Genomic DNA, 17500 nt, shown 5'->3' with positions numbered 1-17500 from the left:
GACACATCTTGAGGGAACTCCTATAGAAGACTTGTTGAGGTCTAGTCCCATTATTATGTCCTGCACTTCATGTATAAGGATTCCACGAAATACAAAACTATTTAAATAGGACTGTTTAATGTAATTAGTGGGATTTTTGGCACTAGTCGGGAGGTTTTGAGAAAGATTATTACCAACGTTTACGAAATAAGTATTAAACTGATCGGCGATGTTTTTTCTGTCTGTATAGTACGTGCCATTGTACAACAATTTATTTATTATTTTTTTAATCTTCATTTAGCTGCTTTATCTCATCGACATGGTCCAAGTCCCTCCCTTTCGTAACAAGGATGTCCTAGAGGAGAAAGTTTGGCCCCGTTACCGAGGAAAGCGTGCAGGCAAGCAAGCTAAAGAAGGAGAACTTTACAAGCGCCATATTATAACCACCATTACAAGGTCAAGACCAGCGAGCCGTAAAACTAAACCTGCGGCGTCCAATTCTGGACATACTCCCGCTAACTGTAAAGTTATTCATCTTGAAGCTCCCACGAAATTTCGCACTGCTTCTTCGCTTTTGCCGGCATATTTATGCTCTCGAATGTGATGTCTCTTTCACCAGAGATCGACGAAGTTCTAGTGCCATTTGCAATGCAAATCTGGACTTCTATTGCATCACGGAAACATGGCTCAAAAACCACATAGATAATAATTTCGTGTTGGTTTCGGGCTACAATATCATCCCTATAAACAGGGTAAGTAGCGATCATGGAGGTATTTGTATGTACGTCCGCGATTCTATCTCCGATATGATGTTTTATCCGACTTTATGGACGAGAACTTTGAAGTCTTGTGGGTTAAAATCCGCCCCAAGCGGCTCCCTAGGGGCATACTATTTATTATTGTTGGAACTGTTTACCATCCGCCGAGCGCAAACGACTCCTTGATTTTAGACTACCTGTACGAGTCACTATCAAAAATCGAAGCCTTTTTTCCTGACTGTGGCCTCTTTCTTTTGGGGGATTTCAACAAGTTAAACTGCTGTCGTTTAAGGAACGTTTTTGGTCTTCGTCAAACTGTCCCTTTTCCAACTCGTGGACAGAGTAATCTAGAACTAGTCTTCTAATCTTTTACGATGTGCCTAAGAAGTTGCCTCCTTTTGGGCTCTCCGATCACGATACCGTGGAAGTACGGCCTCTGGCTAGACAGGATGGTCCGAGGAATAAAATCCTGCTGAAATCTAGAGACTTGCGGACAATAAATCGTCTGGCCATGCGGACTTACCTCAACAATTCACGATCTTGCCCCGGAATACCTTCAACGCCTTTTCAGTCAACGAGATGCTGAATATAACTTGAGAAACTTAGAAGGCAAACTTACTCTATCCAAGCCAAAAACTAATTATTTTAAACGAAGTTTCTGTTATAGCGGGGCCTGTTTGTGGAATAATTTGCCCCAATACTTTTTTTTTAGCTTAACTGACGATTCTCCGTGTTTAAATAAAGTTTACTTACTTACTTACGAAGTCGACCTTGGTCGTCTGGTAGGATGCAAAGAGTCATGTGAAGACAAAACACACGTGCTAGAAACCATAATCAAGACCGGCTTGGATTTTGTACTTCCTCTTAAATCCAAGACGATCATTGCCAATGAACCACAACTGAAATCCTTAATTCACGAGCGCCAAACAGCCCTTGCTCGTGGAGATAAAGATTGTTTCCGCCGCCTTCAGAACCGTGTCAATCGCTTACAGAAGTCTTGTCGTGCTAAATATTATGAGTCTAAAGTCGAACAGCTGAGGGAATGTGAACCGCGTAGGTGGTGGAAAGAAGTTAAGTCGCTTGGCGGGATGGAATTAGCTACGCGCACGGATCCGATATCTATCTTGAAGCATATTGACTCAGGGCCTGTTTCTAGTTAGCAATGCGGTCCTTGCAAACGTCATTAACAATGCTTTTCTTGCTCCAATGAATATTTTTACTCCATTGGATCCTAGAATTTCGGTTCCCGCTCAACACACTGACACGCCGATTGTTACCAAGTTTTGTGTTCTAAAGAAGCTCATCACCCTTAATCCTGCCAAAGCTTCTGGACCTGACGGCGTGCCCGCCTAGCTTTTAAAAGAGAGCGCAGACTTACTGGCCCCAGTGGTCACTGATATTCTTAATTGCTCATACTTGGAGGCTCGGTTGCCTCAGTCCTGGAAGCATGCCAACGTTGCCCCCATTCCTAAGCAGACCCCTGTTTATGACGTTAACAAGCACTTGAGACCAAGTTCACTTACAACTGTCCTTTCCAAGTCGGCTGAGGACTTTGTGGTTGATCGCTATGTTAAACCTTCTGTACTCGCTAAGGTCATTGTCCCCCGTTCAAGTACAACCGAAGCCCTAGTTAGCATGACTCATGCCTGGTATAGTGCTACTGACGGTAACGGGGCGTCTGTGAGGGTGATTCTTTTTGATTTTAAAAAAGTTTTTGACCTCATCCACCACCGGATTTTGGTCAGGAAGCTGAATATATATATAACATCCCTGATGCTGTCATCTTATGGATTACCGACTTTCTCACCTCGCGCAAACAGCGTGTCAAACTCGGCCATGACTGCTTTTCGGAATGGGCGGGGGTTCCTCATCATGATCAACGAACTCGATGTTCCTGGCACCGATCTCTGGAAGTATGTTGATGATACCACCATTTCGGAGACGATAAGTAAGAACCAAGACAGTCACATTCAAGCTGTTGTTGATACCCTAGCAAGCCGCGCGACCGTGGATAAGTTCCAACTAAATGAGACGAAATGCAAACTAGAACCCTACTTCTTTCGATCCAGTTGTTGTTAATGGCATGCCTATTGATTTAGTTACTAGTGCCAAAATACTATGCCTTAACATCTCCAGTGATTTGAAATGGAATTGTCACATTGACTTGATTATTAAGAAGGCTAAAAAGCGCTTGTACGGCTTATCTCAGCTTAAACGCGCTGGTCTTGGTTCCCGTGAGTTAGTCCATTTTTTCCGCAATTATATTCGTCCGATCACAGAGTACGCCCGTCCTGTCTTTCATGACGGTCTCCCCGTGTACCTCTCCAACGAGCTTGAAGGAGTTCAAAAGCGGGCTATGTGCATCATTTTTCCTCTTTGCTCATATATAACGAGGCCTTGGTTGAATCGGGCCTAACTAAGCTTTCTGACCGCCGCCAGGAACTGGTTGATAAACTGTTAAAGAAACTTTTACAGAACGTCACGGTGGCCAATTTGGTGTACAGAACAATGCAGTAAAATGTCCTTTGGGAAGTTAACTCTATAAATATTCTGCAAAACTTGTGGGGTCATTTTCTACTGTTTTGTACACCAACATGGCCGTCTCATCACGTGGTTGAAAACCTAGCATTGTGCAACAGTGCAATCAGGAAAATTCGTTGTATTCCAATTCCATTTTAAGACTAAGTAATTTAATAGAATGAATTGTTTCCAGACACACCCACAAAACAAAACAAAAACAGAACACGTATTTTGAAATCGGAATGTTTTTTGCACATGATATGCGACTTGTAAATTAACACTCACGGTCGATCAGAATGGCCTGGATTCACTTTAACAGCGAGTCTGTTTCCGCGCATCCAATTTCTGTTTGCAGTCCTGGTGAATAAGTTAACTAGTAACTTTAATCTAAGAGCAAAATATGTAGATGACCATAACAATAGTTGAGATCATTCAGAGGTATTCATGCAGCATGCTGCCAATAATAGCAAATGAAATTGGCACTTCCTCAGAGGAACATGGCACGCGGTTAAATGGCCCTAAATGTAAAGATATGCTTATTGAGTTCCTCAGGTACAAGCCCTTTTCAACAACCCCAATATTCATCAATGGCTTGCCCATAGAGCAGGTTTCTACCGATAAGGTACCAGGGGTGTACATTGCGTCTGACTTGTCGTGGGGTTACCATTGTGAATATATTGTCAAACGTGCGCGCAAGCGTCTATATGCGTTAATGGTCCATCCAAACGGACCATTCTCGGGTGTCACAATTCCCTTTGTATCTCAAGAATGGAGAGAATTTCTTTTTGTTACCTTTAAAACATGTTAAAAGATCGGCTTTCCAAAACAAGCGGTTGCCAGTTTCGCAAATGGCTTTTCGCCCGAAAAGTTATCGGGACTTTCGAGAAACGGGCCCCTGGTTAAATCAGGTCTATCAAGTCAAGAGGTATATATTGCAAGTGTACTGTAGCCTAGTACGCCCTGTCTTAGATTATACGTCCCCTGTTTGGGCTGGCTTGCCCGATTACCTTAGTGATCTAATTGAATCCGTTCAAAGGGAAGCTTTGCGCATTATTCTTATTATTCTGCCAAACGCTTCGTTCGGGCTTGCAGACACTGTTAGAACGCCGAGGTCAAGCTTGCGAACGCTTTGCTCAGGCATTATCGGTATTATCGTCTCCCTGCATTGCTGGTCTGCTTCCTGAACGATCAAGCGTCAGCCATGGATACGGTCTCCGCTCGGGTACAGCTAGGAAGTGCGTCAACAACAACAGACTTCTGCGCACTTAAAAGTTTATTACTTTCAAGTACGGGTAACCGTTATTTTTGTCCTTGTAAGTTTTGCAATCTCGTGCCACTATGCATGTTCTAGATACTGACCCCTCTTGTAATTTAGCAAATGCTTCCAAAGAGAGAATAAACGTATTATTATTGCAAAACTGTATTCCGAGTAAAACTTTATCGGAAGCAGAAAAAACAGGCTTTCTGCGCAACTAGTTTTTGTTGAGGGAGGCCAACACCAAACCTCGATCAAAGGGCTTACCTACACTAGATATTGTTAATTGACTTTTCTACATACTAATTGATGCTTGAACTCGTGTCTCAACTGAAAAATTTCTTCATTTCAGTTAAACAATCTTCACTTTTATTTTCTTTCACAATAATTCCCTTACCTTCCAGCGAACGCTCTTATAGCACTTCCGTCTAGTTTAATCTTTAACAGTTCACTCGAAAAAAACATTGCCTCCAATCGAGATAGATATGTACTGACTCCGTACGAATATTAATTAAAGCTATGGTATTTATATTTTGCAGTTAACACATGTACGCATCGCGTACTTAGTTTAAATAACCGCCGTGTGTTCGCTCAACAGGAATAGCAGCATATCAATGGTTGATTTGATTATGTGTAATATATATATATTACAATTACTACTGTCCAACTACCACTACTTCCACTTTGATGATGATACTCCACATCACATTTCAACCTGATTTTCAAAGTTACATTTGTTTTTAAAGTAGTCAGTGTTACTTAAATCAGAAAATACGCGCATTTCAATTGAAGTTTTAAATATATTCAACTATCTACATTACGTTATGAGCATATACAGGATTAGCCCGATTTTTTCCAGGGGAAGAGGCGAATGTACACAGGCTAATACAGGATATAAACAGCTGTAAAGGTGTGCTGGCGATCGTATAACACCTTGAATTGCGAGATGACACAGTTGGGTCTTGATAGCATCTATAACTACTACAGACCGACCAAACTCTTTGATAGATTCGGATACCCAACTCAAGGTAATTGAGATGATCGGAAGCAAGAGTCATAAAAGTTAAGAGTCACTTTGAGGGAAAACCTGATCTCGTGGTCTACAGCGCAAAAATGAAGACATCGCTCTTTTGAATTCTGGGATTCTATAGGCATACAAAATGGGATTGACTAGTGAATTGGCATAAGCTAAAGTTGTCAAAAAGAAACTAAAGTGAATTGTTTGACCGGAAAACCCAAGGAGAGGTCTTTTGGAGAATACGAGAAAATATGAAAGAGTGTAAGGCAGCAACAAAGCTAAAGATACAACTGTTACTATGAAAAGTGTCTTGGTCAGTTTTCTTTCTCGACGTACTGCGCCGTGGTGCTGAGGACGAGTTCCGCAGTACATTTTGACGACGATCGACGAATACGAAACAAGGATAATAAAAGTGCAACCAGCCAATATTGACAAATATGAGTAAGACTCCCACAGACCGTCTAATATAAAAAGGGTGTATAGACACATGGAAGCGGAGTTTAGCACAGCGGGTAAACCAGATGAATGCAATGGATGCTTCAAAACTCCACTTTTTGAGGAGAAGATGCGCATATGGACGGAACGTGGCGTGCATGCGCTCCAAAGAAATTACAGCCGGGTTTGTCACCGAGGCTACTGAAAAGGACAAAAGGATAGCAATTAAAATACTTTCCCATGCTGGCGACGAATAGTTCTCCCAAAGGCTGCAAGCAAGTCCTGAAATGAACACGTCTATGCTCAGTGAGATTCCCCCAACACACAATTCTGCTATCGCCAGACTGATCACCAGGTACATACTACGCTTGCGAAGACTGGGCTCTTTGAGGTAAACAATGACTGCAAGGCCATTGACCGTTACTGTGGCAATACCTATTGTGCAAAGTATTGAAAGCCAAGCAATGCACTCCGATGGAGAAAACTTTCTTGATCGTCCTTCAAACAGCGTCCCATTTTGCTTATCCAATGAATTATCAGCCATCTTATTCATTAATCTGTAGAAAGAGAGCGCAAGAAGGTATTAGTCTGAGGAGACTTTACATAATTCCAGCGACGTTCATCCCAGAGCGAGTTACCTCCGGTTCCCTATTGTGGCTCTGCATTCGTTTAGTACATGATACCATCACAAAATGTCATGAAAGAACACGTTATACCGGCGCTAGTTGACTCCGGTTTCTGTACTGGAGCGAGAGTTTCATTTGGGTACAAATTCTTGCAACAGTGACAGGTAAACGAGGAAAACTCATACTTGTCCTCTGGGTGGCCTGGAACGGGTGTCACATGCACATACGATATAAAATCAAGTGAGCATCATCTAAACGCGATACGAAATCAAGTGGTCATCCCGTTATCGAAGTTTTCTCATGTAAACAACTATGACTTTTTTGCGGGGGTGCGTTGCCAAGGATGTAATTAGAGAGAATTTGGCATTCTTTTGGTCAGTTTCCAACTTTTGTAAACCAATGACCATGACGTCATTATGCCACGCCCATGGTCACGTGACCAATAAAAGAAAAGTCAAAATTTGTCTACGTGCTACACAATTTGGGTATTTAATCAGTGGTTTGATAATTTGTATTCGTTTTTGCATCCAGTCAAGCATGGTTCTTTTTATTTGGAAAAATGTTTTTTTTAGAGAGATAAACGATTCTGAAATACCCATAACATTTTCAAAAAAGATGATTTGAAAAAAAATCAATGCTTAGCCATATTCTGTATTTCTGTGAAACTTGCCATATTAAAAAAATTAATTCGATTTAAAGACCGACGGAAATTTAGCTTTTTCTCAAACCGGAAGTAGGTTTGTTTACGCATGCGCGGTTGATCTGAGAACGAGTTCGAAGAAGGGTGAGGAAAAACCTTCGATGCAAACAACAATTGGGAGATTTTTATCAAGTCTTCCAGGTCGGTGAGTGGGTTTTCTGGTCAGCTCACGATATGATAACGTCAGTCACCCGAAGTAACATTTCACTTCCCTAGCAACCCGCGAAAAATCCGTCTGTGGGCCCTTAATAAGGGATTTAAAGATGTACGACGTGGTCGTCAGAGAGAGCGCCGCAAAACAACGGTATTTGACAAGTATTCACCGAATTGGAGGTGGCTAGTGGTGGACATTTATTGAGCCGCGAATAAGTGGGGAGCTTACGCAAGAACAACGACGACACATCATCTCAAAATATAAATTCGCGTCGTTTTAATCGCTTTGTGACTATTTCAACCTTTTAAATATGTCATTGACAGGGGTGTGGTAGTTCCTCAAAAATGACACTGGTAGGAACGTCGCTTAATTTAGGGGAGAAAATGAAAATTTATCCTCAAGTGCTGACGTTATTCATAAATTAAAAAACCTCAAATTTGGCAATTTCACGTAGTTGTTTTGCTGACGACGACAACAGTGAAAAACAAACGTGCAGGGCGTGCAAAGCTATTGTTTTTGCCCACTAAAGATGCAAATTTGTGACGTTTTCGTTGCCGTCGCCGTTGTCGTTGCTTAAGCTACGCGGACGACGACGAGGGCTACGAGAACGTTGTTTAAAAATATTATTTCCTGTTTCCTGACATCTTCTCGTTTGCTGATAACCTTCAGGGGATGAAAGTCGATGAACAGAACATTTTAGTGTCATATGATGTTTCGTCTCTTTTCACAAACGTACAAGTGAATGAAACTATCGAAATCCTAGCGGAGAAAGCTTTCAAAGACGATTGGTTCAACAACCTTATAGAGCTGTTAGAGATTGCTACGAAAAACCAGCTTTTCCAAGTCGAAGGAAACTTGTATGAGCAGGTGGATGGGGTTGCCATGGGCTCTCCCCTCGGACCACTAATGGCACATGCGTTTATGTGCCATATTGAAGAAAAATTGAAAGACCAAAACAAGATGCCTGCTTTCTATAAGCGATATGTCGACGACACTCTCAGCAAAATGCCCGATGTTTCTTCTGCCTCTGAATTCTTGTTAACACTGAATGAAATATAAAACCCCTCACTCAGCTTCACAATGGAACTCGAAGACAACAGCAAGCTTCCCTTTCTTGGCATGGTGATCATCAGAAATGGTCCACGACTAGAGACGAAGGTCTACGTGAAACCAACCGATACTGGGCTTTTATTGCATTATCAAAGCCATGTTGACGTCAAGTATAAACATTCTCTACTGAAGACAATGTTAAACCGTGCTTTCAAACTCTCATCGAATTGGCAGTTTTTCCATCAAGAATGCGAACGTCTCAAAATGGTTTTTGCTCGCCTGCATTATCCTGAAACCCTCATAGAGAACACCATCAGAAATTTTGTCGAAATGAGAGTTACTGAGAATGTGTGTTCTAAACAGCAAGTATCCGATGAACAAGATGCCCCCATCAGAATTGTGTTACCGTTCAAAGACCAGAAATCGGCAAATGCGGTAAGACACCAATTCAGCGATCTCAGTCGAAAGATTAATGCCGTCGTCCAGCCTGTTTATGTAAGCAGAAAGATCAAAGGAAATTTCAAGCCGAAGGAACATAAACCTCCAATTGTAAACCAACAAAACGTTGTTTATTATTACAAGTGTGGTCTGTGTGATACATACTATGTCGGCTTCACGAGTCGACACCTACACTCAACGTGTGGAGGAACATAAGCGATCAACAATCGGCTACCACGTAAAGGACGAGCACGGAGGGGATCCGGATTCCATTGGAAACAACTTTGAGATTTTAAGGAAGCGTCAGAGTAAACTTGACTGCTTGATTTTGTGACTCGATAAGCGCGAAGTTATTTACTTAGCGTTTCTTAATGCCGCAATTTTTTTTTATTCTTTTGTGTTTGTATTGTTTTTAGGTAAATATTTTAGAGTTTTGGTCAGTATCTTATTAGCATTTTTTATAATCGATTACATGTATTTTAGCGCATTCAAAAAAATTTACTGTTCAACTTGAAAATGAGCGTCGAACGGTCGAAACGTCGTTGTTGTTTTTTAACGTTAACTTTTATAGTGAAATCTATTTCCTGTTACTGTAATAATTTTGCGATTACTGCATGTCGCTCGGTTTGGAAAGTGTGAGTTCACATTCCAGTAATAAAATTGGTGAGAACGGTGTGGATATTTAGAGATAAAATTGAAAATTCATCGTCAAGTGCTCTCGTCCTCCACATGACCTCAAATTTGATCATTTCACGTCGTTGTCAAGACGAGACCGGCAAAGCGATGTCTGACTCTCAAAATATAAAACGCACGTGCAGGGCTTGCAGAACTATTGTTTTCGCTAATTAAACCTTTTGCTTTGTGGCGTTTTCGTGGCTGTCGTCGTCGTCTTTGCTTAAACTCCCTAGTAAGTAAGAGAGGACGACGGCATCGCATACGAAAACGATAGTAGTACTAAAAATGTACTTGGCGTTATCATTTCGTGATGGATCTCAGTCATTCGGCATGGAAAGTGTGTGCCAGCTTCCCAGGAAAAACTGTCATGAGTAGTGTATTTGTCGAGGAAAAAAATTAGTATTTAGCATCGAAGGCCTGTGTCCTTTACATAACCAATTTTTTTTTTTTCATTTTCAAGACGAGAACGGTAGATGATCATGCCATTATTTTGTAGCGTTTTTGCTGTCACCTGAAACAGGGAGTACTAATTTGCATAGTTTGTTATTTTATTTTTTCCTCGGTGTTTTTGATCATGCAGCTAAATTACGTCTCGTCATTTTAGGACCGACAATTTATTCTCCCAATAAGATTGACGACGTCAGTCGTTTGAAGCTTGGTAAAATGACGTTACACCACGCCGTAAACGGTTGAAGGAGCTCAAATATGCATTATGATGCTAAAGAAGAATAAAACAATTATTGAATTCGGCTATGTTAAGGTATGAACAGTTTCCAAGACTGCGAAAAGAGCCTATGTAGGCGAGCAAGTTTATGTAGCTCGCTGGTTTTATTATCCGACTTGTTTCCCATGTCATTATGTGCCAAGTACTTTGCATATTTGAAAGAATATTTCCGCATCAGCCTCTAGCCTCATTGCATCAAATTTTCATCGATCAGCGTATTTCTTCATGTCAGCCTTACCTTAAATTGTTAAATCTTCCTTTTATCAAAACTTTTTAGCTTAAAGATCTCTTTCAAGAAATATTTGCTCCCGAAAAAAGTTCACTGACTGCCTCATATTGCATGCGAAAGACTTGCAAAAATAACGTTTTCGAAAAGGTGAGAGGATAATTGTTGAAACCATCCTCTGCATCCTTACCTTGCTTTACGTAGAAATGGAATTGCGGTGGTGTAGACAAATGGAAAAAGGGAAACGTGCAGGCAAAATGTGAAAGAAACGAACAGAATCAACGTAAACTGGAACTCATAAGAAGTGAATGCAGCACCTGACACCAGAAAACTTACTGCGTGTCCCGTTACGTCAAAATTAGAAGTGAACACGTGCACTAATATTTAGTATACGCAACCTGTTAACAGCTTACCGATGGCGATTGCTTTGGTTTTGTGAAAAAAAAAGAAAAAGTAAATGTTGAAAAGCCACATTCTTATTGCATTGTTTTGTGAAATAGGTACCCACGATATAGAGTTAACGCAATCCGAGATTGAAGGAATAAGAAAGTACACTAACAGTTGCTTAAACTGAATGAGAGCAAAATAGATCATCATTTTCGTTGCCAAATTGCAATATTTAGAGCGTACTAGAATTATAAACGACGGAAAGCTACTGTTGGACTATGATTTATTTAGCGACTCCGGCAAAAACTACTGTTATAAAACAATTAACTACTTTTCAGGCAAGAGAGTCATTTTTTTTTGTCCCTTGTCATCTTTTTTATGGGATCCGTTGAATTTCTATCACATCACTATTTAAAAGACTTCAGACATGGACATGCTGGTTGCAATTCAACATAACATTTGAAAAAGGTTGTTCTTTGGGTAAAAATTCAAACTAGAACCGCGAAATCCACCATTTCCAACATCATTTAGGAAAAAGCTTCGGGGATATTTCCAGTGCTGCAAGACCGTGAGTCGATTGAAGGATTTTACCGCAACGGAATCGTGGATTTTGCGGAAATTTAAACTGATAATTCATTTAATTCTTCTGTATAAAATTGAAAGTCTGTAATATAAACATAGTGTAATGATATCATATACTTACAGTTCTAAAGGGATGAATTAAATACCGTTGAACCTGTATATAACGGCCACCCTTGGGACTTCAGGAACTGTCCGCTTAAGTGGCTGCTTTATACAGGGTCACTAAAAATACTCAATGGGCGTGGTCTAATGCCAATTTAATGGCGTATCATACAAAAACACTTCATGCATGGAAACAGTAGGACAATCAACACTCTTTGAAGCGATCGATACTTTAAACAAAGTTGCAAACTTGTAAACTTAACGGTATAATATACGTAACACGGTGTAAAAGTATTGTGCAATAAATTGCCCTTTCCTCTTCTACGGTACACAGTCGGCTGTATTTCTATGACTTACAGTTCATATAAAAAGATCTCATTCCGTCATTTCATGGTTGTTGCGTTCAATGAGCAGTTATAACGGAAATGTTGCTAATTAAAAGTAAAATTTTATACAATACTGTACAAGTTTAAGTCATAGAGTAAGAATTACGGCGACTTAATAAAATCGAACATGTACGTCTGGCGTTTTGGCATTTGAAACTTGTTTTTGTAGAGCAAGTCGCTAGCTGTCGACACTGCTATATAGTGATAATGAATCGCATTTTAAACAATAAAATACCGCATAAAATGAGTTTCTTTTCAAGGGTGGCCACTTAATACAGGTAAAAATAACAAAGAAAGACAAATATAGGACTGCTACAGGGTGGCCGCGTAAAACAGGTAACAAATACAGCGTTGGTATAAGCAAAAAATCGGGACTTTGAAAACTGGCCGCTTAATACAGGGCCGTTATATACAGGTTCGACTGTAAGAGCTTAAATTTCCGCAAAATCCCGCGAAATCCGTTCTTCCGCCACTGCTAGGAAAAACCTTTCAGTCGACTGTCTCGCAGCACTGGAAGTATTCCCGAAGCGTTTTCTTATTTCTGTTGGAAATAACGCATAACCATTCACAGAACCATTGCCAAAATGCCGTACGAAGTGGTATTCGGAATCTCTCGGAGAAAAGAAATCAAAAAGCCACAAATGACAAGTCACAGTTACATTAAATACAGAGCATGAAAATGGTCAATAATTCGAAAAAGTGGATGAGCCAGATATTGAAGGAGAGCGGTGTCTGACACTTGCAAACTGCAGACCGTGGAGTACAGACTAACCCTAAATCACAGTTATTAAAAGCTAACCGTTGTAAAATAGGTGCTTAGACTTAAATATTGCTTATCAGCGCTATTTTAGGCAGTCTGCAGTCTACGGTCTGCAGTTATCATAGACCTGAAGGGTGAGAAGAAAAAGAAGACTAAAGTTCGAACTTCAGGATTATGTGGCGCTGAAAATTAATAAAATGGAAAAAGAAACGCCCCTTCATCTAAATGTGCTACTTGCTCAAATTGTACAACTTGGAGGGAACTGTGCCAAAATAATAACAAAGTTTGGATTTACCACTACAAACAGACTCAGCGAAATTAAAAGAAACCCCAAATATTTTATTTGATAATTCAAAAGAATAACACTTACAAGAGCCTACAAAATGGCTTCTGGTCAAGAGATTATGACATCCTTTTTCCTGACTTTTCAAAGTTTTGTTTTCACTTGCTTTTGATTATTACAAATTCGAACTGAGTAAGCAAAAGATAGAGCAAATAACTAAGCAAATTAACAATAAACAATACTTCATGTATGTTTCAGTTCTTTTATTCCTTTTGAAGATATTTCAATATTGTTGTCCCCTGCCCTCCTAAGGAGATTCATAAATGAACAATGTCCTTCTAAAAAGCCCTGAGATAGAAATATCATGCACAGTATGCCTAACACCAACCTTAGTGCTAACCATTTAAAGTCAGTGCCTAGACTTAACAACCTCTGGGGTTTTATAAAATACTCATGAAAATTGTAGCTACACTAAGTTCATCCACTCACCTCTAGGACCAATTTACTTACCAATATATCACACGTATTTGCTAATAATTGATGGATTTTTGTTGATGTTTCCTAATTTAAATTTCAACCTAGTTTGAAATAAAAATGGCTTATTGTAGGTTGAAATTAAAATTAACCTGAATTTAAATTTAACGCTAACATTGATATCATATTGTTTTTTTTTCTTGTCTATTTTAAAATCGTTTTGCGCCACTCAGTCCCTTTGTAAACAGTCTGCTTCGTTTAGTGATGCACTAGTCAATTGAAGCCACGACCCCACTCCACCCCGGGACATAGCGGGGGAGTATCGGGGACATGGCGGTGGTTTTACGCTTTTGGACTTGTGCATTTTTCCGGGGGAACGGGGACAGTAACAGATTGTTAAAATTAGCGGCGATGTTTCGTGGGGCTTGTAACGCTAGTCTCAACGGGGTAGGACTGGGTCAAAGCATCGAAAAACGTTCCAGCGTCAACATGGCAGTGACAACAGAGAAGGTAAGCTATGAAATCTTTTTTAATCATCTATTCTTTCCCCCATCATGCCCACTTGCTATGAAGAATGGCAAACGCTTATTTGTATCGTTAAGTAGGGCTGTACGTTTCTCTCTCTTCATTTCCACAGAGCTTTTGATTTCAAACTGAATTATTCACTTCCACGTTAAGTTGTCCACCGGGGGCCCGGATAAACTCTGTGACCGTTAATATCTAAGTCTTTCGCATAATTTCGATAAAATCCAAGTCCATGAAATCTAAGTATTTTTACCTGAAGTGTTGTTTGTGGTAATCCTTGTGGCTGAATTTTAGTGATTTGAAGGGTTTGTGTTCGACGTTCAACTAAGCGTACCAATAGAAAGACAAGGGTGGAAAGCTCGATTTCGGATCGCTCCAGCACCGAGCCGATTTTCACCAAAAAATTCCCAGAGAGTAGGAGAGGTTTCCTCTCAAACCAATATATCTGAAATCTGTTGAAAACTCGAAGTGCTAGACCTCAAATGATGTCAAAAAATCCAGCATTCGAAGCTCCAAGGATGCGTAGCTGGATTTTCATGTGCAGGCTTGCAACCGTCATGCCATTTGCTCCTTTCTGATTGGATGAAAGGGCGTGACGACTGCAAGCCAGCACACGAAAATCGCCCGTAGTTTGAATAGACCAGTTTCGAATGCTCACGTGTGGACTGGATCTAGCTTGAAATGGAGGCTAAGGCGGGCAAATCTTTTCAAATGCAAATTAATTTGCCCGCATTAGCCTCCATTTCATGCTAGATCCAGTCCAATCGTTAGAATACAAAACTGGCCTATTGACAAGTGCATTATACTCTGTGTGAATTTTCTCCAAAAAGATCAACGGTTTTTGACTTTTTTTGGGTAGGGTTATTCTTTTTATGCATGTGAATGGTAAGGTTTTTTTTAAATTGAACCCCTTTCGTTTTGTATTAATCTAGTCAGTTTTTGTTTTTTCGACGATGCAATCCCACTTCAAGTCGATATCAACTATTTGTATCAGCTAATGTATTTGTTTTTGCTTCTTTGTTTATTCGTCTTTGTACAGTGTTTGTGTATGTTTTTATCACAGTTTAAATATGTTTCTTCGTGTGTTTATGTGTGCATTTGTTTCTTGAGTACAACCTAAATATCTTGATGTCCAGGTATGACCCTAATTAGATGCCCGCGGATTTCAATCAGCGTCCCGAAGTGTCCCCTTACTTTTCTCGCCAACTTCAGCGTCATTCGTGACTCGAAATACAGACAATTTACGTCACAAAGTGTCCCCCAGATGCTGCTCTTTAAGGAAAGATTAACTGCTGCATTTACCCAAAGCTAAAACCAAAGCTAACCTTTATCCTTATCTTGTTGTTGAAAATAGGTAGCAAATGCTTAGACTTAAAAGAGACACTTCGTGTTGGATATCAAAACTGGATATGCATTTAATTAGGGTCAAACCTTGACATAAGTGGAGAGATATGTTCTCACTATTTAAATAATTTTTCCACATGGCCCAGCCGCTCAGTGCGATTAACGAGTAGCGAGTAACGATTTGCTTTATTTATATGCTGTAATTTCATGAATTTACAAATGCATTTACATAAGAAATCTGTTCTACCTAAAAGCCGTACATGTGACAGTCGATTAATTAGTATAGGCAATGATATGATTTCGAGTGTAATTTGGAATAAAATAAGCAGTAATAAGCGAGCAGTAATAAGCGAGTAATTTTTTTCAAATTCAAACAATTCTTAGTCTTTGAAAAAATTACGAGTGCTTATTTATTCCAAATTGTACTCAAAATTATACGATTACTTATTAATGATATACATGAAAAATTTTTACCTTTTTTTAAAAGAGTGTTTTCACGTGACGTCACGGCGGTCATGTGGGTGTACCTATATAATGGCACGGCAGCCATGTTGTTGTACCCAACTAATCCTCCGGGAATTAGTTCATTTCCGAGTTGCTGTTTGTCTCGGTTTCGAAGTGAGTCTTGGTGCTCAACTATTGAAAGGCAAATGGAGTTTTATTTGCATAAGAATACGCAACTCATTTCCATTTGAATGGTTGTGCACCAGGACTCCCTTTGAAACTGAGGCATGCAGCAACTCGGAAATGGGCTATTGAGGCTCTATTATCAAGTAAACGTTTTCTTTCGTTTCGGTGAAAAAAACAAGGTTACTGACCACGTGAGTTAAAACACTATTGCACTTATTTCAACTATCTGCGCTGATTTGACCATTCTGCACTCTGTTTGGGACACGTGCCACATAATCCTGAAGTTCGAACTTCAGTATTTTATTTCTTCTCCCCCTTCAGGTCTATGATAACTGCAGACCGTAGACTGCAGGCTGCCTACAAATAGCGCTGATAAGCAGTATTTAAGTCTAAGCACCCATTTTAGAACAGTTAGCTTTCAATAACTGTGATTTAGGGTTAGTCTGTAGTCCGCGGTCTGCAGTTTCAAAGTGTCAAACACCGCGCTTCTTCAATATCTGGCTCATCCACTTTTTCGAATTATTGACCATTTTCATGCTCTGTATTTGATGTAACTGTGACTTGTCCAATGAAAGAGCGTGATGAAATTAGAAAAATTGACAATTTTGAGGCCACTGACATTTATGTGAGAAATTTTACAGTGATTTTAATGCTTAAAAACGTAAGTGACATTTATATGGAAAACAGTCGCTGGATGGCAAGCTTTGCCTTTTTTTTAATCGACAAGGTCACGTGACACGGTCATGCAAAACCCTATTGACGTGCTCTAAGCCAAACGACAACCTGAAATCTTTGCATGTATATTGTGTAAGTTAAAATATCTTATAAATTCTAAAATGCACGACTTACAGTGCATATTAAAGTAACTTAATGGTTGTTGTCGATGAAAACTTAAATGTTACGCTGTAATTAATTCTTAAGGGCATTCACTGAACGAGGCAATATTTTTAAGTGAAAGCGAAGTTGCTTACGAGCAACTTCCATCTTAACGTTTAAATCAGAATTTCTAAAGTTATAAGCCTTAGGTTCTCGCTGCTCGGTGAACTTATCCATCACGTACTGGGTGGCCATTGTGCGTGTAACAGATAAAGGTAGCTTTCACTTTGCCTCATCGCCGCCATGTTGGTGGACGAAAACAAAAGATCTCTCATTAGCTTCTTTGTTCTTCCACCAGCAATTGTGCATTACAGCATTGTTATATGTCTCTAGAGATTTGGTTGCAAACAACCTATTGGTCGGTAATTGTGCTGCTCTTTGAATATAGGAGAGACGTCAGCAATTTTCAGGTCTCGTGGCAAAGTGTTGGTTCCAATAGAAAGATTGAAGAGATTAGGTAGGGATTGTTATACGTAGGAAGAAGTAACATCTTTATTTCGACACGGAGTTTTATAAAATTGAAAGATACAAAGTGTCAAAATTTGGTCACCATAAAATTCGTAAAGGTGGTTTGCAACCGATCGCCACGAGAC

The 17500-nt window shown here is 39.9% G+C and overlaps 1 protein-coding gene and 2 pseudogenes across 2 annotated transcripts in view; 2 read left to right on the top strand and 1 right to left on the bottom strand.

Annotated features, from left to right (window-relative positions):
- Window positions 1–3705: 3705 nt before the first annotated feature.
- Window positions 3706–10935, bottom strand: LOC138019242 (histamine H2 receptor-like; annotated as a pseudogene).
- LOC138018623 (uncharacterized) lies at window positions 8118–9673 on the top strand (annotated as a pseudogene).
- A 5447-nt stretch (window positions 10936–16382) lies between the features above and the next one.
- LOC138021412 (cytochrome c oxidase assembly protein COX18, mitochondrial-like) overlaps window positions 16383–17500 on the top strand; it is a 401574-nt gene continuing 400456 nt past the window's right edge. For both annotated transcript variants that reach the window (XM_068868278.1, XM_068868277.1), the window contains exon 1: window positions 16383–16392. The gene's annotated coding sequence lies outside the window, so the exon portion shown is untranslated. The remainder of the gene's footprint in view (window positions 16393–17500) is intronic.

This window comes from Montipora capricornis, chromosome 10, assembly GCF_036669925.1.
Source record: "Montipora capricornis isolate CH-2021 chromosome 10, ASM3666992v2, whole genome shotgun sequence".
Taxonomy (NCBI): Eukaryota; Metazoa; Cnidaria; class Anthozoa; order Scleractinia; family Acroporidae; genus Montipora; species Montipora capricornis.
The sequence above is the reverse complement of the archived record's forward strand: the minus strand, read 5'-3'. Positions and strand labels throughout refer to the sequence as shown.